Below are 26093 nucleotides of genomic sequence, written 5' to 3' on the forward strand. Positions count from 1 at the left end.
CCAAACTGACATCTCCACTTTAATCGCCCATCGGCAATACTACCGTTACAGAGACTTGCCGATGAACTGACCAGGACATCCGTATCTTTATCTTCTCAAACGGCTATCTCCACTTTATTCGCTCATCGGCAATATTACCGTTGCAAGACGCTGCCGATGGACCGACCAGGAAATCTTGCACAGTAAAATATCTCCGAATAAAGACCGCTTCCTGTCAAATAACCCGCACAATCCCCTGATTATTGTGCAAACAGTTACCATATCTACCTGAGTACCCTCGGATTTCACAGATACGGTGAAGGGATAAGTCAGATTTGCCCTTGCCCGTTTTGTCCTATAAATAGTTCCTTCTCGGGTACTCCTTCCCCATCACATCATTCAACAGCTCCAACTCCACTTCCCTGGCGGCGGCGCTGTTCAAGAGCTCCAGATCTCCAACGAAGCCCCTTCTTCACCAATTCTGAAGCCTTCGATCATCCCCTTCGTGAAGAGATGGCCATCAACTTCACCGTCCCTGAGGTTAGTTCTTCATTCCACTTTTTGTGCTTTTTCCCACATTCGTGTTCATCCGCAATTCATTTTACTGAACATTTTTCTTTTTCTTTCTTTGTTCTTCTTTTGCCTTCAAAACAATTAGGATCTATCCAATAACATTATCATCCCCACCGATCAGCCACATCTCCAATGTCTTGGTCCGTTAGGGAATCCAGATCCCACCGACCTCATCAACGCAGAAACCAACAGGATCCCTTTTAAAGCCGAGAACTATTCTTTAGATCTGTGGAAGGATACTTTCCGTTCCTGGCCCAATCCTACCGTGGGATGGAAGGATTGGTTCTTGAGAGTTAGCCACTCAAACGAAGTCCAATGGGGCGAGAGAAAACTGGACCAATGCATCAGGCTATCCATTGCCGATATGCATAGAAACGAGACACTACTGATAGCTGCATCGTATTTTTGGTCAGACACACTCAATGCCTTTATGTTGGCCATGGCCCTGCTTCCCCAACACTTGCCGATGTGGTCATGCTCACTGGCCTAGTTGTATCCTCCGCCGATAGCACCCATTTTTTCAACACCAAACCCAGTGCTAAGGTAGAAACTCGTACTATCGGCGGTTGGTCAGGGTACATCAACAAATACAAGCGAACAGGCCCTGTTAATATAAAGGAATAGACCAGCTTCCCGAACATGTGGCTGGACAAATTCGTATTTTGTGGTCGATCGGCAGGACCAACTTCCGTCTATCTAGCAGCAGCAGAAAGATTAGCCGATGGCGGCCGATTTCCTCTCGGCCGATACCTGCTTGGCGCAACTTACCATCTCCTCCACCAAGTAGCTAACAAACTCCTGCTTGGCCAGTCCATCGGCAACCTGGGGAGTCCCTGGTGGTTCATCAACATGTGGCTTAGCCTCCACATGCACAAGCGCCTCGAATTTGATCTTTTCGCACAGCGCTTCCCGAGAGATATAACCAAGGACCATGAATTGGATGAAGAAGAATCGGCAACACGCCCTCCTCTAAACTTTGGCAAGGCTGTCATAGTTCTGCCCGGCACAGGAGGCAATGCAGACCAAATCAGCCGATTTTTCCAAACCCTATATGAAGGCTTGACCAGAGAGCAACGAGCATGGTTGCCCTATGATGATCCAGATACCATGTTTCCTCTAGTTTTCCATCCGTTCAATGATGCTCTCAACGAGGATCATGAAGTGATGATGGCATTGATCACTCCCAGGGCTATACCAGTAAACTTCTTTGGTAGTGGGAAAACTTCTAGCCAAACATATGAGTTTTACAACCCATCGGCACTAGCTCGTCAATTAGCTTTCGGCCAGCTGCCGATTGCACTCTGTTTTGCCGATGTGATAAAACCCAGGGAAGTTATCACTAGTCTCCTCGAGTGGATCCGAGTAGACCAGCTAGCACCGAATGCCGATATAGATGTAAATTTGTCAGAGTGGGTCCCGGCTGCCTTCATCACTCAATCGTACAAAGAATGGTGGGCAGAATGGAAGGAGCATTTGTTCTACAGATCGGCTCTTTCGTACCGCAGCATGATCGATCCCGAGTATGAAGTTCCTGATAATACTGTAAGCACCTTCAAACCAATGTTTCAATTCTTTCAATTTTATTTCGATTGGTAACTCACTTCTGTATCATTTTGCAGGTTGATAACACTCCTCCATCGGTCAGTAGGAGTGGCAAGCCGATTGACCTGTTCCCATCAGGTCCGATCTCTTCAATCGGCAACAATGCTCCCACTCTAGGTGCCATCATGCACCGAGGTGTGCGCCTTAAGAAAGTGACCACCAAGGGGACCAAGACATCTCCATCGGTAGCCGCCTCCACTTTAGCACAGGCCTTCAAGGTGATTGTTAAACCTTTCCACTCATAGCGATTCCCCTTTTACTTATACTTATACTCATAAATTTTCTCCGTATCAGCAGACAGGCGCATCGGCAAAGACTAGAAGCAAAAGTGCCAATGCCCCCCAGTCCAGTCAACCGAAGAGAAAGGGTGCCAAGAACACCAGAGCACAAGCAAAGCGCCAAAGAGTAGCAACGCCTTCTCCTCCTCCTCTAGTATCTCCATTTCCAGTAGAATCCCCTCCTTCCTCCCCAGAAGTCCAAACGCAACAAGTGCCATCTCCCCCTCCAATGCAAGAAGCGCCACAAGTGGAAAAACCCCAACCAGAAGAACCTCAACCAGAAGACATATCGGCTGATGTGCATGAACGACCTACCGATCGAGCAGGTTCCATTATAGCATCGGTGGTCTCTTCCATCCAAACAAGTACTGCTCCTCCTCAAGGTAACATACTTTTATGAGATTGCCGCCGATGAACTTATTTTCTCTGTCTTACATTTATCTCCGTTATTTTCTAGCTGACATAGTCTCATCGGCAACCTCAACCGATCAGCCTACAGCTCCACCAGCATCTTCCAGTCAAAGGCGAGAGATCGCCTTGAAACAAGTAAGCTGTTTAATCTCCATTAGTATCATTTACCGATGCTTGATCATGGAATGACTTACTTTGCTTTCTTTTTCAGGAACAGGACTCTCCCGACAGCCTGTTCTCTTTTGCCATTGATATCTCCAAAGATGAAGGTGAGGAAGCAAGTTCCTCCCGGGCAGTTGGGATTACATCGGCAGAGATCAAGGCCAAGTTGGAAGAACTGTCAGCTATCCTCCATGAAGACACGGCCCAACTAGTTGATGATTCTGATCTAGCCAAGGCCTTATTGAAGAACTTGAGAGGTCAAATTCCTACCGATGCTGAAGAAATCCTCTTCCAGGCTGCACATCTGGAGAGCCGTCAGCTGCAGTACCAGAAAGCTGCTCAACGCCTTGCCGACAGAGCGGCTCATGCCCAACTCTCCGAGGAAATGATGAAGGTGAAACTCCTTGCCGATGAGAAGCACAAGAACATAGGCATTTTACAGTCCTCAGAAGATGCAATGAAGCAGAAGATTTCCGATCTATCGGCGAGAACAGAAACTTTGTTGTCAGAACTCAAACAAGTAGAGGATGCGCTGTCCCAAGCCCGACAGGAAGAAAGCCAACTGCCGGAGACAATCAAGCTTCTTGAGCAAGAGCGAAATGTCCATGGTCGCAAGGCACTGCTGCTGAAGAAGAAGTTAAAGCCGGTAGAAGGTTCTGCCGATGACGACGTAAAGGAGATAGAGGAAGCCAACCAGATTCGTCTATGCGCCATATCGACGATCCAAGCGCTGTTGAACACATGAGCTCTTCATTGGCAATACATCCTCGCTTCTCTGCTTTTCAGTTTTCCTGACGTTTAGTCTAGCTGATAGGACTGTTATCGGCATCTCTTGAAACATTAAGTCCGGCCCCAGACATATTTTGATCCAGCCGATAGGAGTGTTATCGGCATCTAAACTTTTATGCATCGACCCATATACTGGGGTGGTATTTCTTCAGATATTTGCCATTTAACGCTCTGGGAATTTCAACTCCTTCGAGAGTTTCTAGAATATAGGCATTACCAGGAGCCGATCGACTTACTCGATAGGGACCCTCCCAATTGGGAGACCACTTCCCAAACTTTGAACTCTTAGTCCCGATCGGTAAGATCAATTTCCATACCAAGTCTCCATCGGCAAACTCCTTAGCCTTTACTTTCTTATCATACCATCTGGCAACTCTCTTTTTATTCACTTCTATACTCATCAAAGCCTTTAGCCGATGCCCTGCTAGATCATCTAACTCATCTGTCATCAAAGTAGCATAATCATCGGTAGCCAATTGATCTTGAAAAGATAGTCGCCTAGATCCAGTCTTGATTTCCCAAGGCAACACTGCATCATGTCCATACACCAACTGATAAGGTGAAACCTTGGTTGATCCATGACAAGCCATCTGATAGGACCATAAAGCCTCATTTAACAATGTATGCCACCTCCTAGGATTTTCTTCAATTTTTTGTTTGATAAGCTTGATGATTCCTTTGTTAGATGCCTCGGCCTGCCCATTAGCTTGAGCATAATAAGGAGAAGAGTTTAACACTTTAATTCCCATACCGATCGCGAATTCATCAAACTCCCCCGATGTGAACATAGTACCCTAATCGGTAGTAATTGTTTGAGGAATCCCAAATCGGTAGATAATGTGCTCTTTCACAAAATCAATCATATTGGCCGATGTAACTTTCTTCAAAGGAATAGCCTCAACCCATTTGGTGAAATAATCGGTGGCAACCAAGATAAACTTATGCCCTTTGCTAGATGGTGGACAAATCTGACCGATTAAGTCAATAGCCCATCCCCGGAACGGCCAAGGTTTGATAATAGGATTCATGGCTGATGCGGGCGCTCTTTGAATGTTACCAAATTTCTAACATCCTTGACATCCCTTGAAATATTTAAAGTAATCTTCAAGTATGGTCGGCTAATAATATCCATTCCTTCTAATCATCCACTTCATCATAAAAGCCGACTGATGTGCTCCACATACCCCTTCATGGATCTCTCCCATCAAACTCTTAGCTTCATCATCACCTAAACATCTGAGAAGGATCCCATCAATAGTCCGATAATACAATTCATCTTCGAGGAGCACATACGTGGTGGCTTGAAATCGAATTCGTCTCTCAACTTTCTTGGATGGATCCTTCAAATAATCCACGATTTCTCTCCTCCAGTCATCGGCACCGATTGCCGATATTCCACTAATCATAGGCTGATATCCCGAGGCATGCTGAGCCAACCGATTGGCCTCTTCATTATGCAATCGAGGAACATGCTCTAATCGGAAATCCTTGAATTCCTTTAACAATTGCATACTCCGTTCATAATAAGTTATGAGAACTTCACTTCGTCATTCATAGCTTCCAGCCAATTGATTTATAACTAGCATAGAATCCCTGAAGACTTCAACAGCTTCAGCATGAACTTCTCTTAGCAACTCCAATCCCTTTATTAAAGCTTGATACTCAGCCTGATTATTTGTTGACGTGGCAATAATCGGCAAGGAAAACTCATACTTCTTTCTTCGAGGGGAAATTAATACTATGCCGATTCCTGCCCCCCGATCACACGTGGACCCGTCAAAGAAGAGCGTCCAAGGTACAAATTCCAAAGCCTCTACTGCAACGCAATGTTGAGTTACAAAATCGGCCATAATCTGTCCCTTAACTACCTTAGCCGATTCGTAACGCAGATCGAACTCCGATAGTGCCAAAATCCACTTACCGATCCTGCCACTCATGATCGGCCTAGACAGCATGTATCGGACCACATCATCCTGGCAAATAACCGTGCATTCGGCCGATAGAAAATAATGTCTTAACTTAGTACAAGAGAAGTACAAGCACAAGCACAGTTTCTCAATAGCCGAATACCTGGTCTCAGCATCGATCAACCTCCTTCTTAAATAATAAATCACAAGTTCCTTCCCTTCAAATTCTTGAATTAAAGCCGAACCAATGACCATCCCATCGGTAGATAAATATAATCTGAAGGGCTTCCCTTGCTGAGGTGGAATTAGAACTGGAGGATTCACTAAATAATTCTTGATTTCATCCAGAGCCAACTGCTGTTCTTTCCCCCAAACAAATTCTTGATCGGCCTTTAACTTAAGAAGAGGACTGAAAGCACGAATTTTACCACACAAATTAGATATAAATCTTCTGATAAAATTTACCTTGCCGATCAAGGACTGGAGCTCAGTCTTGTTGGTAGGGGCAACTATTTTGTTGATGGCCTCAATAGATCTTCAACTAATTTCAATCCCACTTATTTGATGCACCATAAAACCAAGAAACTGTCCTGCCGATACACCAAATGCACACTTGTTGGGATTCATTTTCAAACCATGCTTCCTTGTGCACTCCAACACCTTTCGTAGATCGACAAGATGCTTTGCAAAGTCTTCGGACTTAACCACCACATCATCAATATAAATCTCCACCAGCTTGCTGATGAATTCATGAAATATAAAATTCATGGCCCTCTGATAAGTAGCACCAGCATTCTTGAAGCCAAAGGTCATGACTATCCATTCAAACAACCCAACATGACCAGGATATCTAAATGCAATTTTTGGAATATCTTCTTTAGCCATGAATATTTGATTGTATCCTGCATTGCCATCCATAAAGCTAATAATCCGATGCCCAGCCGCAGCGTCAACTAGCAGATCGGCAACTGGCATTGGGTAGCCATCCATCGGTGTAGCTTTATTAAGATTCCTGAAATCAATGCAGACTTGAAGCTTCCCATTTTTCTTATAGACTGGAACAACATTGAAAATCCACTCGGCATACCGACACTGTCGAATAAACTTGGCTTCAATAAGTTTGGTTATCTCGGCCTTAATATCAGGAAGAATATTAGGATTACATCGGTGAGCTGGCTACTGATGTGGCCGAAATCCAGACTTGATAGGCAACCGATGCTCAACAATGGATCGGTCTAAACCAGGTATCTCAGTATAATCCCAAGCAAAGCAATCTTTATATTCCCTTAACAGATCAGTTAACTGTTGCTTACATTCAGGATCTAACTTAGCACTAATAAAAGTAGGTCTAGGTTTATCACCACTACCTATATCTATTTCTACCAAATCATCAGCCGATGTGAACCCCTGGCCTAACTTTCCATCATCGGCGAATCTATCCATTAAAAACCTTCATCAGAACCGACTGCTTGGATCGGTGGAATTTCATAATCGGCAACCTTGAGAAAATCCTTTTCCCAAGCTTCTCCTGAAATACACCTAGTTTTTTCATAGGCGTCTGCCTCTGCCGATGCAATAATATATGAAGATTCTCCTGGGACAATTTCAATCTTGTCACCTACCCACTGGACCAAGCACTGGTGCATTGTAGATGGGATGCAACAATTGGCATGAATCCAATCTCTCCCCAACAGTAAATTATATGCACCTTTCCCACTAATAACAAAGAAAGTTGTCGGCAAAGTTTTGCTGCCGATGGTCAACTCAACACATACTGCCCCCTTGACCGGAGACACGTTCCCCTCGAAGTCCTTTAACATCATATCGGTCTTGGTCAAATCCTGATCTCCTTTCCCAAGTTTCCGATACACTGCATACGGCATGATGTTAATAGCAGCTCCACCATCAATGAGAATCTTAGTCATTGGCTGACCATCCACTCTTCCTTTGACAAATAAAGCCTTAAGATGTTGCCTTTCATCATCAGTAGGCTTCTCGAAGATGGCTGTCATCGGATCTAGAGCTAACTGAGCTATCTGGTCGGAAAACTCTAACTCATCATCACTGGATGGCGCAAGGAACTCCATCGGCAACATAAAGACCATGTTGACATCTGCCGATGGACCTTCCCCCTTGGGATCTGATTGCTGCTGATCCCCAGACTGGCCAGAGTTCTCGCCCTTGCTTAACCCTTCTCGCCGTTCACGCTGCAGTCTCCTCTTCTGCGTCCTGGTCAACCCCTCTTGGCGACGATTTTCTCTTGACTCCATCCGGTAAGTATTGGCATCCCGGCAGAAGATGAACTCATCGGGAACCCGTGCATTAGCCATCTCTTCGAGTTCTTCCTGGTTCCTGGGAAAATATTGAACATGATCGCCAAGCCTGTCGTGTACACTGAGCCTACCCCCAGCCGATTGTGAACGGACGCTCTTCCCCTAATCGGCCCATTAGATCACCGATTATCATCGTGATAGCGCCGATCGGATCTATCATACCGATCATAACCGTTGCACTCAGGACAATCTCTGACAGTGGGAAGCTTGATATTCTCCTCCCAACAATGGATGAAGAACGGGCAATTCCAGTGATCCCTATGCCGATTCCACTCCTGTCGGCGTCTTTCTTCTTCCCGACGGTAATCTTCCTGCTGGCGCAGATATCGATCCTCACGCTGCTGCCAAGTTTCCTGAGGTCTTCTGTGAGTTATAACGATACCAGACCGGGGAGGCCTTCCTGAGCTGGTTCCTTCCTGGATCAAGCCCCTTCCTCTCGCATCGGCAGTAGTGACCTGATGCTGAGGATCCACTGATGCACTTCTTTCGGCTGCTTCTGATGTTAAGACTTTGGCCTTTCCCTTAGCATCCAGCATGTTTGTCAGGAAAGGATGCTGATCAATCATCATCGGCTTCTGAGTTTTGGAGCTGTCAAATTTGATCCTCTCGGACTCTATAGCCGATTGCAGCTGCTGTCTAAAAACTTTACATTCATTAGTATCGTGAGAAGTTGTATTGTGCCACTTACAATATTTCATCCTTTTTAATTCTTCAGCCGATGGGATCACATGATTAGGTGACACTTTGATCTGACCTTCCTGGAGGAGAAAGTCAAATATCCTATCGGCTTTGGTGGTGTCGAACGCGAACTTCTCTAGTTCTTTATGTCCAAAAGGACAAGACATCGGCTTTTTGTTTTTCACCCATTCTGCCAGGCCGATGACCGGTTGTTCATCAGAATCTGAGCTTGCCGCCTCATCCACAAATGATACCTTTTTATTCCATGCTCTCTTAGGCTCAAAAGGCTTGATATCTTGATCAGAAATTTTTTGAACCAAATGACTTAAGCTTTCAAACTCCTAAGATGCATACTTGTCCCTTATGTGCGGCAACAAACCCTGGAAAGCCAAATCGGCTAGCTGCCGATCATCCAGAACCAGGCTATAGCATTTGTTCTTGACCTCCCGTATCCTCTGCACAAAACTTTCAACCGATTCATCATTGTGTTGCCTCAATTTGACCAAATCGGTGATCTTCTTCTCATAGACACCAGAAAAGAAATATTTGTGGAATTGCTTGTCTAGATCGGCCCAAGTAACCACTGAGTTGGGAGGTAATGATATAAACCAGGTAAAAGCCGATCCAAACAATGATGACGAGAATAAACGAACCCTTAATTCGTCCCTGTTAGTAGCTTCTCCGTACTGGATGATGAACCTGTTGACATGCTCCATGGTTGACGTGCTATCCTGCCCAGAAAACTTAGTAAAATCCGGCACCTTGTACCGATTCAGAAGCGGGATCAAGTCATATGCGGGAGGATACGGTGTTCGATAAGAGTAAGTGTTGACTTTGGGTTTTATCCCAAATTGGTCTCTCATTACTTCAGCAATCTTATCGGCCCAATAAGCATCGGCATCTTGCTGATGAGGTGGTTGTGGATTCGGCACCTGCTGGTAAGCTTCCACGTGTCTATGCGGCGCACGATCTGCATGAAACATTGGGTTAATCATTTGGCCGCCAATCTGTGGACCACCAAGCTATTGCCCGCCAATCTGCTGCCCAAGATTCATTGGCTGGTTGGGCATTCCCTGATTCTGGAACCCGAGATAGATCTGGCCTTGATGAAAACCTGTAGCCTGATGATTCTGTTGGGGCGTTTGCGGGAAGACTTGCTGCCCAAGCCATCCATTATTAGCATTCATCGGCATGGGTCCTGCCGATGACTGGTAATTGGGCATCATCATCGAATTGACATACCCCGGCTGAGTCATAACCCTCTGTTGCATCAGCATTGAGTCTGCCGATGCGTTAGGCATCTGGAATGTCGGAGCTTGAGAATTCCCAGTGTAAGGTCTTGCAGTAGTAGTTATAGTATACTGGGGACTCTGGTTCATCGGCATATTTGGAGGTGCCGATGCCATAGGGGTCCTGCCTCTCATATCAGTCGCCTGAGATGTGCCAGGTGTCTTCAAGTATTCCGGGGGCATACCAAAACCCCACCAGTTAGGAGGAGGGACCGGTCCTGACATTGCCGATGCCAATAGATCTTTAGTGAGCCTAATCTGCTCATCTGAAGTCGGTGGGTTAGTTGTCATCGGCATAGATTGTGCATTAGTGACTCCTAACGTGCTTGGAGGAACAGTAGTCTGCGTTCCCGCAGCGGCTGTAGTAGCCGATGGAGCTGTGACCACCAGTGACCCTGGCTGATGATGAGAGGGGCCCACATAATCTGGTGGCAATTGTCCTTCCTTGAAAGTTCTGGCCACGGCAATGAAAACCGTATTGGACAGCACACCAGCTTGGTTGATTAAAGCACGGTTGATAGCACTATCAACCATCTCTTGAAGTTTACCAGGATTGGCTTCAAAAGTAACCTGCCGAGGCATCGGCAGTGCATCCTTCTGGATCACTTCGCCGCTCCTGTTTATGCTGAAGGACCTCAGGCATTGCTGCTTGTAATCCTCCATGGCTTTAGCAATAGCTTGCTTCTGCTCATCCTTGAGATTGGCTTCCGTCACAGGGATGACGTTCTCCTGATCAAACTCAGTAGTCGACATGTTGATCTTGATCTTGAATCGGTCCCACTGGGCGTGCCAAAATATGTGTTGATGCAAAAGCTAATCTGCAAACACAAAGGGCTAATACCCGATTTAAATGTTAAGGCGTGCCAGCCGATTTGACCTTACTATCGGCAAAGGTGATAACTCGAATACTTTGGTCCCGACAACAGCGATGCGCCCGGATGCCACAGCCAAGAGGTATTCATGCGGAACTTGAGAACACGCCGAGCCTAAGTCGATGAATTCCTAAGAACTCATAATAAAAAGAGAAAAAGTATGACGAAGTCGTCGAAAAAGTAGATGCTTGGAATATGAGTAAAAACGTGTGTTTGATTAATTGATAGATGTCTTCATTACAAGGCAATATGGTCTACATTTATACCCTGCTCCAAGAGCTACAACCAGACACGACTAGAATTCAAATTCCAAATTTGGACAGAATCCGTGTACAAAACGATTTAAACGATTAAGGAAAACATAAAACTATCTTGCAGTGACAAGCTAGGACACCACCACGGACCACTTGGTAACCTCCAAGTCTTCCTTCCACGTCATCGGCAGACTCCTCATCGGCAACGATTAACACTGGCCATCGGCATGAATACATCACCACCCATGGACTTAGCCACATCCAGCTACCTGTTCATCGGCAACCACCCTTATCGGCAACTCTCTCACAGACCAATCATAATCGCCTTCTCCTTGCTGATCCACACTCTACCGATCCTGGGTACGTGTCCAAAAACGGTGTCAACAGAAGAAGAATCTCGACCGCCAATTGTTAGAGGCGCGTCGAGCCAAGTCCAGGCAAAGGGGGGAGCCTGAAGAAGAATCCCTCAGTGAAGACGACGGCAGAGACAGTGATGACGATAGCGACGACTCCGAGGGGATGGCGTCTCACCTCGACCGGATCCTCGAGGGTCCGCCTCGAGGCGACGTCGACGCCCCGCGGACGGGAGCGCTAAAGGAGGGGCCAGGCAGATCTCACCACCCTCGAGCTGACACCCCTCCCGCGTCTGCGCCAAGTCGGGCCTTCCCGCACCCCCAACCTCCCCCTGCACCAAAGGCGGGTGGCCGGGCTAAGCCCTAGGCGACGGGGCCGTTGACTGTGGCCATGCCGCGGCCTCCGAAAAGGGAGAAACTAGCCACAGGAGCGCTAGCCCCGGCGCTCGCGAGGTGGGAGATGCTGGACCAAGGCCTGGGCCTGCCCGTGAGGGGCCTAGAGCCTCGACGCGGGGCGGCTCGAGGCCTGCCGGTCGAGGCACCGGTAGGCGGGCCGTTCTTCCTGTGGGGTAAGTTCTTCGACGCTGTGATTCTCATCCTCCTGTTTCTTTGCGTTTTCTCGTATAACAGTCTCCCTAATGTCCATTTCTCTTTCCTCCGGTTGAAGCGGACGCTTGAGCAGGCCCAGCCTTCCATGGTGAAAAGGCTTAAGGCGGGCGCGGCCTCCAGAGATTCAGGTTAGTGGCTTATTCCCATTGTCATGGGAGTTATGTCATTCTGGTGACGACTGACCTTTGCTTTTGTGTGTTTCACAGGCTCCTCCGACCCTCGACCGCCGACCGGCGCTGAGAGTGCCCCGCCCCGTCCCCTGGTGGGCGAGGCCGCCCCGTCGTCGCCAAAGCGGGTCGAGGCGCCTCAGCCCCACGGGCAAGAGGGAGCCTGAAAGGTCCTAATATGGCTAGAGGGGGGTGAATAGGCTATTTAAAAATTCTACAAACTCACTAGAGCAAGAGGTTAGTAAATAACAAAGCAAAGCTTTTTGCTCTAGCTCTAAAGGGGTGTTTGCAAGCCACCTACCCAACAATTCTAGTTGCTATGATCACTATACACACAAGCACTAAGTCTCTAAAAGCTACACTAGTGAACTAAGCTACACAAGGCAAAGTAAGCAACTAAACTAATTACACTAGTCTGCGGTAAGTAAAGGATAGGATGAGATATTTATACCGCCGTGTAGGGAATGAACCAATCACCAATATAAACAATCACGCACCGGGAGAATGCCAATCAAACACAATTGAGACACCGATTTTTCTCCCGAGGTTCACGTGCTTGCCGGCACGCTACGTCCCCGTTGTGTCGACCAACACTTGGTGGTTCGGCGGCTAAGAGGTGTAGCACGAACCTCGTCCTCACTAGGACACCGCAAGAACCGACCCACAAGTGAGGTAACTCAATGACACGAGCAATCCACTAGAGTGGCTTTTGGCACACCGCCGGGGAATAAGCCCAAGAACCCCTCACAAATATCACCTTGATTGGGGGTGGACACAATCACCAAATCCCCTCACCAATCAACAAATCCACAACCGTCTAGGTGACGGCAATCACCAAGAGTAATAAGAAATCCACAATTGCAATCACCACCTAGTGCCACAAGAATGAAATCACAAAAGCACAACACTAGGGTTTCCTCAAATCCTCTCACCAATGAGCACCAAGCTATGGAGAAGGAGAGGAGAGGAAGGAGATGCACTTGAAACTCTCAGATCTGTCACTTGAGCTCAATCTCTCACTTGAATGGAGCACAAAGCTTAGGGAGTGAGAGAGGAGGAAGGGAGAGCTTTCTCTACTCTTTAGAAGAGTCACCGGAAGTCAGAAAATGTGTTCTATTCGAGTTACTCCGTCAAAAACGAAGCAAACGAGTACTTATAGTGTGGCACCGGAAGTTCCGGTGCCTCGGACCGGAACTTCCGGTCCGACCAGATCTGACCGTTGGAGCCTCTGTCCAAGCAGATCTGACCGTTGTGAGAGACTCGGACCCATCGGAAGTCCCACCAGAACTTCCGGTCAAAGACCGGAAGTGAATCCTGACACGCGAGGCCATGCGCAAAGGCTCCTATGCGGACTTCCTTTCAAGGACCGGAACTTCCGGTTGTGGACCGGAACTTCTGGTCAAGGACCGGAACTTCCGGTCAGACACCGGAAGTGTTTTCTCAAACGCGAGCGCACCTCTCACAGCCCAACCGGAACTTCCTGTCAGGCTGACCGGAACTTCCGGTCAGGTACCAGAAGTACCACCGGAAGTCCCACCGGAACTTCCGGTCCTGCATTCTCAGCACCATCTCAAAACTTGTTAGGATGCTAACTTTTAGCTCCGAACTCCGAATTCGATGATCTTGGACATTTCGGAAAGCTTACTCAGAGGGCTATACAATCCATATGGATACTCAATCCAAATCATAAAGGATCAAAGCAGTATTTCAATCTAAAAGCCATCCTAATGTCCGGAGAACACCGAAAAGCCTCTCTCTCTTCTCCAAGTTGATCAAAATCAACTCCAACACCTTCTCCTTTGCAAATGTGCCAACACCACCAAGTGTACACCACCATGTGCATGTGTGTTAGCATTTCACAATCATTTTTATAGGCTTTCTCATGCATCTCACCACGTCACTAAGCGCTAGGTATATGCAAATGAGACTCACACTTAGTGGCACTAGATAACCATTGCAATTAAAGATTTCCCCTCTTTATAGTACGGTTATCTATCCTAAATCCACTCACACCCGCTAGGTGTCTTGAGTGGTAAAACAAAATGGCCCTAATAAAAATACCTTTGCCTTGAGCACATTTTGTTTTTCTCTTTCTTCTTTTCCAAGTTGGAGCACTTGAATATCATCTTTTGGTCACCTCCATCACCATGACCATCATCTAGCTCCATCACTTGGTGTGTACAAACCTATCCTTATATTTCACTCATGACAAAGGTTTGTACACATAGGTTTCATCAATTATCCAAAACCAAACTAGGACTTTCAATCTCCCCCTTTTTGGTAATTGATGACAACCTTTTCACAAAGATATTCAATAAAATTTTCTTGGATTCATGTTGCTAGCCCAAGCATTTTACCATGTGCAAAGGTTATGGACAAGTTTCATAAACCCAAAATGGTAGCAATTGCTCCCCCTACATATGTGCTAAGAGTTTGGATTTGAAAGCTTGCACATATGCTTGAATAGGAAATATAGGAGTCAATTTCTACCAAATGATGCTAAGGTGTAAAGAATGGACCTTTGAAGCGTGATACCAATCGGAATTGCCAATGTATACCATCCTTAGCACCATTAGTAACTAGACATTCACAAAGACTATAACACCTCATGAGATCAACATTATAAACAAGGTTCTAGTACCACTTGTGAAATAACTAAAAGTCTAGTTACACTACCTATGCATGCTAGTTCTTTATTTCAACAATCAAACCTACAACTAGCAAACACCACACAAGCAAGGCATCGGAGAGAAAATTTCTAAAGCTAATGCAAATGCAAGCAAACATATGTGATGCGCATTCAAATGCAACATACAAGTTTATGAGCTTGCTCCCCCTGCTTGTGTGATTCAAAATTTTAATTGATCCCCTTCTTTTATCATGTTACTCCCCTATCTTTGTACTTCTCCCCTTTTAGCAAATCTTTGGGAAATTCTCTCCCCCTTTGTCATCAAAGACCACAAAAGGTGAGCTCAAATCTTAGATAGGTTAGTGCGAAACCATGTGAAGTGAGATCATTTTTCCAAATTGGTCCAATCTAGATTACTTGCATAAGATATTTAACTCGGTTTGAACCAAGGACAAGCTTTTTCACACCTCCAAATAAGGGTTATCTTGTACCATGTTGAGTTAAACACTTATAGCTCATATTCTCGATCAAACACTAGGATTGCAAGCCCACAAACATGTCATATGCTACCACTAGATCAAGTCAAGCATAGAAGCAATAGTGGTACCATACAAACATCAAATTCATTTGATTTTCATGAATGATCCTAGGACATGTAAGGAATGACTAGATGCACTAAACAAGTCCTTAGCAAAGATGGATGACATGTCAAACAATTTCACCTTGCTTTGCTCGAAGGAGAGGCATGTCATAAAGTGGGGGTGCATCAACACATATTTGAGAAGTCAAGTATGTTCAATTCATTCCTTAGCTTGCAAAACTTTTTCTCATCAAGTGGCTTGGTGAATATATCGGCAAGTTGGTCATCGATGCCTATACTCTCAATGCAAATGTCCCCTTTTTGTTGGTGATCTCTTATGAAGTGATGGCGGACATCTATGTGCTTTGTTCTTGAGTGTTGAACCGGATTGTTGGTGAGCTTCACGGCACTTTCATTGTCACATAGCAATGGCACTTCTTTGAAATTGATTCCAAAATCTTTCAATGTTGCCTTCATCCATAGAATTTGTGCACAACAACTACCGGCCGCAATGTACTCTGCTTCGGCAGTTGATAATGCAACACTATTTTGCTTCTTGGATGACCATGAGACAAGTGATCTACCCAATAGTTGGCATGTGCCCGATGTGCTTCTTCTTTCAACTTTGCATCCCGCATAGTCCGAGTCGGAATATCCAACAAGTTCAAACTTTGCACCTTTGGGATACCACAAACCAACATTTTGTGTATGCTTCAAGTACCTAAATATTCTTTTTGTTGCTTTCAAATGACTTTCTCTTGGTGAGGCTTGGAATCTTGCACACATGCATACACTAAACATGACATCCGGTCTTGATGCGATCACATAGAGTAGGCTTCCAATCATAGACCGATACAACTTTTGATCCACCATATTTCCACTTGTATCACTATCTAAGCTTCCATTTGTTCCCATTGGAGTGCTAATTGATTTTGCATCATCCATACCAAACTTCTTGAGCATGTCTTTTATGTACTTGCCTTGACTCACAAAAGTGCCATTCTTCAATTGCTTGATTTGAAGACCAAGGAAGTAACTAAGTTCTCCAATCATTGACATCTCAAACTCATTAGCCATCATGTTCCCAAACTCCTCACAAAATTCTTGGTTCGTTGATCCAAATATGATATCATCAACATAGATTTGCAACACAAACAAGTCTTTGCCAATATTTTTGGTGAAGAGAGTGGTATCAACTTTGCCCATCTTGAAACCTTTAGAGAGTAAGAAATCTCTCAATCTCTCATACCATGCTCTTGGTGCTTGCTTCAAACCATACAATGCCTTTCTTAGCTTGTAAACATGGTTGAGTTTCTTGTCATCTTCAAAACCGGGAGGTTGCTCAACATAAACTTCTTCATTGATATAGCCATTGAGAAATGCACTTTTCACATCCATTTGATATAGCTTGATATTATGAGCACAAGCATAGGCCAACAAGATCCTAATTGCTTCCAATCTTGCAACCGGGGCATATGTTTCACCAAAGTCAAGACCTTCAACTTGAGTATAGCCTTGTGCTACCAATCTTGCTTTGTTCCTTACAACTATCCTATCTTGATCTTGCTTGTTGCGAAAGACCCATCTAGTACCAATGACATTGTGATCACTAGGCCTCTCAACTAATTCCCATACTTGATTTCTCTTGAAATTGTTAAGCTCTTCATGCATAGCATTAACCCAATCAACATCTCTTAATGCTTCATCAATCTTCTTTGGCTCAATGTGAGACACAAAGGAGAAATGCTCACAAAATGATGCTAATCTTGTTCTAGTCTGCACTCCTCTTTGAATATCACCAATGATATGATCCAATGGATGATCTCTTGCAATATTTGTTGGTTGGAGTATTTGCACTTGATTGCTTGCACTTGGTTGATCATGAGATGATGTACTAGCTTGTTGATCTTGCACTTGTGTACCACTTGTACTAGCTTGATTTTGATCATGAGAACCACTAGCTTGCACATTAGAGGGAGGAAGCACTTGATCTTTGTCATCTTTAACATCAATAACCTCTCTAGGCCTTAAATCACCAATGTCCATATTCTTCATTGCATCGGCCAATTGAGTGCCTCTCACATCATCTAGATTCTCTTCTTCCTCTTGAGAGCCATTGGTTTCATCAAACTCAACATCATGCACCTCCTCAAGAGTACCACTAGCCAAATTCCAAACTCTATAAGCTTTGCTAGTAGTGGAGTAACCAAGCAAGAATCCTTCATTACATTTCTTTTCAAATTTACTCAATCTAGTGCCTTTCTTCAATATGTAGCATTTGCAACCAAAAACCCGAAAATATGCAATGTTGGGCTTTCTTCCATTCAAGAGCTCATACGGTGTCTTCTCCATCATTGGGTGACAATAGAGTCGGTGGCTATAGTAGCAAGCCGTGTTGATTGCTTCGGCCCAAAAAGAATGACTCACATTGTACTCACTCAACATTGATCTTGCCATGTCAATCAAAGTTCTATTCTTCCTCTCAACAAGACCCTTTGATTGTGGAGTGTACTTGGCCGAGAATTGATGCCTAATGCCAAATTCATCACAAAGCTCATCAACTCTCGTATTCTTGAATTCACATCCATTGTCACTTCTCACTTTCTTGATGGTTGTTTCAAACTCATTGTGTATTCTCTTGACAAATGATTTGAAGGTTGCAAAAGCATCACTCTTGTCACTAAGAAAGAATACCCAAGTATATCTTGTGAAATCATACACTATCACAAATCCATATTTGTTTCCACCAATGCTTGTGTATGTGGTTGGTCCAAATAGATCCATGTGCAACAACTCAAATGCCTTGCATGTACTCATGATGCTCTTCTTTGGATGAGTGTTGCCAACTTGCTTTCCGGCTTGACATGCAGTACAAAGCTTGTCTTTCTCAAATGTGACATCTTTCAAGCCTCTAACAAGATCATGCTTGACTAACTTGTTTAATTGTTTCATTCCAACATGACCAAGCCTTCTATGCCATAACCAACCCATGCTAGATTTAGTGAGCAAGTATGTTGATAATTGAGCTTCACTAGCATTGAAATCAACCAAGTATAGATTCTCATATCTAAAGCCTTTGAAAATCAAGTTAGAGCCATCTACACTTATGATCTCTACATCATCAACTCCAAATATACATTTGAAACCAAGATCACAAAGTTGAGCTACAGATAGCAAGTTGAAATTCAAGCTCTCTACTAGTAGCACATTGGAAATGCTCAAATCATTGGATATAGCAATTTTACCGAGCCCTTTGATCTTGCCTTTGCCATTGTCACCAAATGTGATACTATCAACACCATTGTCATCATTTGGATTGATTGAATTAAACATTCTTGAATCACCGGTCATGTGTTGTGTGCACCCACTATCAAGCACCCAATGCCTTCCTCCGGCTTTATAGTTTACCTACAAAACAAATCAATGTTTCTTAGGTACCCATACTTGTTTGGGTCCTTGGAGGTTAGTGACTAAGCTCTTTGGTACCCAAATAGCCTTCTTCTTTGGACCCACAATTGGTGTACCAACAAACTTAGCATGCACACCCTTCTCACCCTTGGTAAGCACATAACAAGAATTAAAAGGAATATAAGATACATTAGCATTTTTCTTGTTCTTGTTTATTTTGTTGCAATTAAGCTCTAGGTGCCCAACTTGCTTGCATCTATTGCAATACCGACCATTGCTCTTCACAAAGCTAGGCTTGTGAGTTACAAAGGCCGTCTTGCCTTTCTTGGGAGTATAGCCTAATCCCTCTTTGTTGAGAGAAAATCTTTGGCTACCCAAGCATTTTAGCAAGCGGGCCTCACCACCATAAGCCTTGCCTAGGGCGTGAGTGAGCTCATCCACCTCTCTCTTGAGAGTCTCATTCTCAACTTTTAGTGAAGTATCACAAGTGACACCGACACTAGAAGTAGAGGTAGAGTTAGTGGTGGTGGATGAAGACCTACAAGAAGAGTTAGTGGCAACAACAATAGATAAGTTGGGTGATTCTTTAATTAAGTCACATGTTGTGCCCACATCACATGATACAACAACCTTTTCCTTGTTCTCTTCTAACAACAAGGAGTGAGCCCTTTCAAGCTTGGTGTGAGCCTTGCCAAGCTTCTCATGGGCATCCACTAGCCTCTCATGAGTAGCATTGAGCTCATCAAAGAATTGCTCAAGAGCTTTCAATTTCTTGGCCAATTCTTTGCACTTCTTGTTTTTAGATTGAATAAGTGAATCGGCTTGTTCTAGCATGTCCATGAGTTGTTCATTAGTGAATTCATTTTCATCATCACTATCACTATCATGTTCATGTTCACTTTCACTTTCACTCTCATCATATTGTACCTTGTGGCCCTTGGCCATGAAGCATGAAGGAGTGTTGAAGAGTGATGGCTTGTTGATAGCAATGCTTGCAAGTGCCTTCTTCTTGGATGACTTGTGATCATCACTTGAATCATCATCCGAAGAGGCATCACTATCCCATGTCACAACATAGGATCCACCCTTCTTCTTCTTCTTGAAGACTATCTTCTTGTCCTTCTTTTCTTTCTTCTCCTTCTTGTTCTTCTTCTCATGCTCATCATGATCACTATTGTATGGACAATCTGCCACAATATGATCGGGGCTCTTGCACTTGTAGCATAGCCTCACATATTCCTTGTTTTTGGAGTTGTCCCTTCTCTTTCTTGTATGGTAGCCCTTCTTCTTCATCATCTTGCCAAACTTGTGGACAAAGAGTGCTAGTGCTTCATCATCACTATCATCATTGGAGCACTCCTCTTCACTTGATTCTTCCTTCTTGGATTTTCCCTTGTTCTTGCTCTTGGATGAAGAGCTAGCTTTGAATGCTACACACTTCTTCTTCTTGTCATCATCATCCTTCTTCATGACCTCATCATCATCATTGTCATTGTATTGATCTTCAGTCATGACATCTCCAAGTACCTCATTGGGAGATACACCTGTCAATCCTCCTCTAAATATGATTGTTCTCAATGTCTTGAACCTCTTGGGTAAGCACATCAAGAACTTATGAATGAAGTCCTCATCCTTCACTTTCTCACCAAGGCCCTTGAGATCATTGATGATGACTTGGAGCCTATAGAACATCTTCGGTATGGACTCATCATCCTTCATCTTGAAGTTGGATAGCTTGTCCTTGAGCATGTACAACTTGGCACTTTTTACCGTTGTAGTGCCCTCATATGTTTCTTCTAGCCTTATCCATACTTCACTTGCTCTCTCAATATCTTTGACTTGTTCAAATACCTTTGAATCAATGCCATTATAGATTGTGTTGAGAGCCATTGTATTGCATTGCTTGTTTGCTCTCTCATTGTCGGTGGGGTTAGCGGGGTCAAGGATCACAAAATCATTCTCCATGACTTCCCACACTCTATCATTGATTGATCCATGGTACATTTGAGCACCGAGGTTGTTAAGCCTTCACAAACGGTGACCACGGCTCTGATACCACTTGAAAGGTCCTAATATGGCTAGAGGGGGGGTGAATAGCCTATTTAAAAATTCTACAAACTCACTAGAGCAAGAGGTTAGTAAATAACAAAGAGAAGCTTTTTGCTCTAGCTCTAAAGGGGTGTTTGCAAGCCACCTACCCAACAATTCTAGTTGCTATGATCACTATACACACAAGCACTAAGTCTCTACAAGCTACACTAGTGAACTAAGCTACACAAGGCAAAGTAAGCAACTAAACTAATTACACTAGTCTGCGGTAAGTAAAGGATAGGATGAGATATTTATACCGCCGTGTAGGGAATGAACCAATCACCAATACAAACAATCATGCACCGGGAGAATGCCAATCAAACACAATTGAGACACCGATTTTTCTCCCGAGGTTCACGTGCTTGCCGGCACGCTACGTCCCCGTTGTGTCGACCAACACTTGGTGGTTTGGCGGCTAAGAGGTGTAGCACGAACCTCGTCCTCACTAGGACACCGCAAGAACCGACCCACAAGTGAGGTAACTCAATGACACGAGCAATCCACTAGAGTGGCTTTTGGCACACCGCCGGGGAATAAGCCCAAGAACCCCTCACAAATATCACCTTGATTGGGGGTGGACACAATCACCAAATCCCCTCACCAATCAACAAATCCACAACCGTCTAGGTGACGGCAATCACCAAGAGTAATAAGAAATCCACAATTGCAATCACCACCTAGTGCCACAAGAATGAAATCACAAAAGCACAACACTAGGGTTTCCTCAAATCCTCTCACCAATGAGCACCAAGCTATGGAGAAGGAGAGGAGAGGAAGGAGATGCACTTGAAACTCTCAGATCTGTCACTTGAGCTCAATCTCTCACTTGAATGGAGCACAAAGCTTAGGGAGTGAGAGAGGAGGAAGGGAGAGCTTTCTCTACTCTTTAGAAGAGTCACCGAAAGTCAGAAAATGTGTTCTATTCGAGTTACTCCATCAAAAACGAAGGAAACGAGTACTTATAGTGTGGCACCGGAAGTTCCGGTGCCTCGGACCGGAACTTCCGGTCCGACCAGATCTGACCGTTGGAGCCTCTATCCATGCAGATCTGACCGTTGTGAGAGACTCGGACCCATCGGAAGTCCCACCGGAACTTCCAGTTAGAGACTGGAAGTGAATCCTGACACGCGAGGCCATGCGCAAAGGCTCCTATGCGGACTTCCTTTCAAGGACCGGAACTTCCGGTTGTGGACCGGAACTTCTGGTCAAGGACCGGAACTTCCGGTCAGACACCGGAAGTGTTTTCTCAAACGTGAGCGCACCTCTCACAGCCCAACCGGAACTTCCTGTCAGGCTGACCGGAACTTCCGGTCAGGCACCGGAAGTACCACCGGAAGTCCCACCGGAACATCCGGTCCTGCATTCTTAGCACCATCTCAAAACTTGTTAGGATGCTAACTTTTAGCTCCGAACTCCGAATTCGATGATCTTGGACATTTCGGAAAGCTTACTCAGAGGGCTATACAATCCATATGGATACTCAATCCAAATCATAAAGGGTCAAAGCAGTATTTCAATCTAAAAGCCATCCTAATGTCCGGAGAACACCGAAAAGCCTCTCTCTTCTCTAAGTTGATCAAAATCAACTCCAACACCTTCTCCTTTGCAAATGTGCCAACACCACCAAGTGTACACCACCATGTGCATGTGTGTTAGCATTTCACAATCATTTTTATAGGCTTTCTCATGCATCTCACCACGTCACTAAGCGCTAGGTATATGTAAATGAGACTCACACTTAGTGGCACCAGATAACCATTGCAATTAAAGATTTCCCCTCTTTATAGTACGGTTATCTATCCTAAATCCACTCACACCCGCTAGGTGTCTTGAGTGGTAAAACAAAATGGCCCTAATAAAAATACCTTTGCCTTGAGCCCATTTTGTTTTTCTCTTTCTTCTTTTCCAAGTTGGAGCACTTGAATATCATCTTTTGGTCACCTCCATCACCATGACCATCATCTAGCTCCATCACTTGGTGTGTACAAACCTATCCTTATATTTCACTCATGACAAAGGTTAGTACACATAGGTTTCATCGATTATCCAAAACCAAACTAGGACTTTCAGAGCCCCCGAGCCTCCCCGATCGGGGGTTGAGGTAGATCCTATTACTATAAGTGATGGGTCTGGCGGCGATGGGTCTTCGAGGGACGCCCGCCCCATGGACGAGGAGGTCGAGGCCTCTCCCACCGCGAGGCGGACGCCTTGGCCCATCGGGCTCCACTCTGTCGAAGAGCAGAGGAGGAAAGAGGAAAGAGAGCGCGAGCAGAAGACGCGGCAACAGCCACAGGAGGAATAGTAGCTGCTGCCGACGGGAGGAGAGGTGGGGCAGCCGTCAGCAGGTCCCCAGCTCGAGGGGCTGCTGGAGGAGGACCATCGCTAGGAGCCCCTGGAGCAGCAGCAGCAGAGGGGCCAGCAATTGGAGGAACCGCTCGAGCCTCCTCCTCACAGTCCGCCCCAACCAGTACCACCAGCGCCGCAAGAGCCCGGGAACCAGGAGGAGGGACTGCCAGTTTTCGGTCCTCCAACCCCGGCGTGGCTCCGTCCTGGGGCGCCCGCCTCGATCCTAGCGGAGTTAGGGCGGGCGGACGGCGTGGTGGCGCTCGCCTGCATGATGCGTACCCCCGTCGACCCCGAGTCCGAGATCAGGAGGATGATCTACGACATGGACGGAATTGCCCCGGGGTTCCTCAGGGAGCGTCGGTCGTGGGAGGACCGTATTCCCGCCGAGGAGGACGAGGTTGGGACGTCGGGCGGTGGTGGAGGCAGCAAAACCGGCACCTGGAAGACGGTGGACGACGACGGGCGGTTCCCCTCCCTCGTCGACTTCTTCCTACGCCACGGGGTGTCACTCGAGGCCGTCGAGGAGCTCATCCGCGGCGTCAAGGCGTGGGCCGACCAGGAGATGGACAATTGGTGCCCCGACCGAATCCGCATCCGGGCTTCCACCGATCCATCTGAGCCCAACATTTTTCTAGACGATGGGAAGGAAGCCGAGAAGTGGGAGCACGTCGAGGAGCTCTGCCTCTGGATGAAGCACATGGTGGGGCTCCTGTCGGACGTTGTTAACAATAGACTCGGGCCGGCCTACTTTGTGAGTATTTCCTAGTCCTTTAATCCTTATAAAACGTTTGGTTTTGTGTTCTAACTGCTCGATCGCCGGTTAACAGGACCTGAAAGAGACCTCCTGCATCAAGTCGAGCTTCATCCACGCCACGAGAGGCGGCTGGGAGCAGCTCCCCATCCTCAGGGACAAACTCCTGGAGTCGCAGGAGAAACTCCTCAAGGCCTATAAGGAGCTCTTGGCGCACGAGGAGGAGAAGAAGGAGAGGGAGGCTGCTCTGGTCGAGACTCGAGAGGCCTCGAGGAAGGCGGTGGAAGAGGCTGCGCTGCTGAGGGAGCGGGCTATGACGGTCGAGGAAGCTGCATCCAAGGCCCGGGACGAGGCCCTGACCTACAAGAAGGCGGCTGCCGACCTCAACAAGGAGAAGGGCCTCCTCCAGACTGAACTCGCTTCCGCCCGAGAATCCTTCCAGAGGATGAAGGTAGAGTGCGTGAACGGCGAGATCGCCAGGAGCACTGCGGAGGAGGCCAAGAAGAAGGTCCTCAAAGATCTTGAGGAGGAGCGGGCTCGATCCCGCAGCCTTTCTGACGATGTTGATCGTCTGAAGAGAGCGCTGCTGGAGAAAGACGGGGCCATCGTGCAAGCCGGCAAGGTGATCGAAGATCTTCGTGTCGCCAACACCGAGCTGGCGCGCTCCAATAGGGAGGTCGAGAGGGCCAACACCAACTTGGTCGGCGAGAACACGGCTCTGGAGGAGAGCATCCGCGGTATGTTTTCTACTATCGAGTTTCTTTTCTGAGGTGTGCTTGGTGCTATCTAGTTTCTTCATGTTGGTCCTTGTAGGACTCAAAGATGAGCTGCTGGCACCCAAGTCGAGGCCCGCTCCATTAAGACCCAGCTCAAGGGGGAGGTCGCCTTGAATGGTCGTCTACGGACTGCAATAAGCGACCTCTCGGCCTCCTGGGAGCATGAGCCTGTTGACGAGTCCAGGGAGGAGGCTCGAGGCGACGCACTCATCGACCAGCTATGCTACCATGGTGCTACGCTGAGGGACCGGGTGCGGGACGCCCTCCATACCGGGGTAAAGCGGGCAATGGCAGTCGTCTGCTCAGGCTTTTCCTACGATATGGAGGTGGTGTCTCATGGCTTCGTCATCGACATTTTCAAGACAGATGCGGAGAACGAGTAGAGGCTCCATGCCTGGACCGACGACGCAGAGGTTCCTGGGGAGAGGTTGGCCAAGATGTTTGAGCCAGAAGTACTTCCTCCTGAGACTAGTGTTGACGGTCCTTAAGTACTAAAATTAATAATCAAATAAACATGAAAAAGGATCAATATGAAACAAACATCTAGAATTGAGGTTTTATCTGACAGAATTCCACGAGCTTTGGTGTTTATCTATTTCTGCAGGGGTTTATCAGAAAATAGGGAGAGAAGGCCCACATGTCATGTTTACAATGAGATAATTACGTGCCGCGCAATTTTCCTTGATCTAGAAGGATCCAGAAGCCACGGGAACGAACGGGACGCGATTCGGGCTCGGGAGCTGGGCGGCCGCCCACCCCCCTTGGGCGCCCGCCCTGGCCAGGAGTTGGATCAGGACTCTCTCTTGGGACAACTCTCCACCGACCTAAAGGATCAATCTAAACCATACAATCTATGTCGGTTTGATCCAATGGCTCACGTTCACTTGAGGGGACTATAAAACCAGAACCCCTAGCCCCTGGAGGAGAGGAGGAGAAATCATTATTCAGAGGTAGCCATCAAAGTTAGGGTTTAGATCTCTCTCCCACAGAGAATTAGAATTAGCTACTCCCTAATCCTTCAAGCTTAGAGGTTGATTAGATAGCAATTAGAGAAGTAGAGCACTACGCTCTGGATTCGGATCTTCGGTAATAAAGATTGGTATTATTCATATCTTTCTCTAATTCTATTGTTCTAATTGCATTATGTCTCTAATTATTATGTTCTTAGTTTGCTCTAGTTCTATATTTGATATAGTTCTATTTGATAATGAGTTTATGTATAAGTTTGCAAAGCGCTTAGCTCTTGTCGCGAGGGA

Source organism: Sorghum bicolor, chromosome 10, assembly GCF_000003195.3.
Source record: "Sorghum bicolor cultivar BTx623 chromosome 10, Sorghum_bicolor_NCBIv3, whole genome shotgun sequence".
Taxonomy (NCBI): Eukaryota; Viridiplantae; Streptophyta; class Magnoliopsida; order Poales; family Poaceae; genus Sorghum; species Sorghum bicolor.